The sequence below is a fragment of the Pterocles gutturalis genome, unplaced genomic scaffold, assembly GCF_000699245.1.
Source record: "Pterocles gutturalis isolate BGI_N339 unplaced genomic scaffold, ASM69924v1 scaffold12235, whole genome shotgun sequence".
NCBI classification, from domain to species: domain Eukaryota; kingdom Metazoa; phylum Chordata; class Aves; order Pterocliformes; family Pteroclidae; genus Pterocles; species Pterocles gutturalis.
In genome coordinates this window covers 6,534-7,118 of record NW_010145957.1, presented here as the reverse complement: position 1 = coordinate 7,118, position 585 = coordinate 6,534, and positions in this window count along the sequence as shown.

Sequence of the window (585 nt, the reverse complement as noted above, 5' to 3'; positions counted from 1 at the left end):
CAGCAGGGCCAGAGCATGTCACAGGGTGCCCACCCACCCTACAGCCCTCCTGCAGCAGGCTGGGGGAATAGATTGGGAACATGCCTGCAGCCCTCCCGCCTGCTCCGCATGCAGGCACAGTGCCCCCTTGGGCTCAGCATGACACCCAGCAGTACTCACGGAGGCAGGTGGGCTTGGGCGTCCAGCGGCCATCAGACTGGCAGGCGCCCAGCAGCAGGAAGCCAGGCCGGCAGGTTTACCGGACCACTGAGCCAACCCACCAGTCGTTGCCGTACACCACTGAGTTGAAGTCCGCTTCGGGTCGCCCGCAGTTCACTGGGGACAGGGAGGTTCCCGTTGGCGGTGGGGGGCTAGCACCCTGTGCAGCCTGCTTGGCAGAATGTCAGCCCAAGGGGATGTGCCCAGACAAGGTTGCAAGTCCTGGGCCAGGACCAGGGTGCTGGGCAGGCTCGGTGGGTGCCGCAGGCTGTGTCCTCTTGTGGCCCAAGGACTGGGCTGCTGGAGAGACTCCATGTGTGTGTGCGTGGCACAAAACCTCCCCTCCCCAGGCTGGCTGCAGCAGTCCCTGAGTCCCCCCGCAATGCC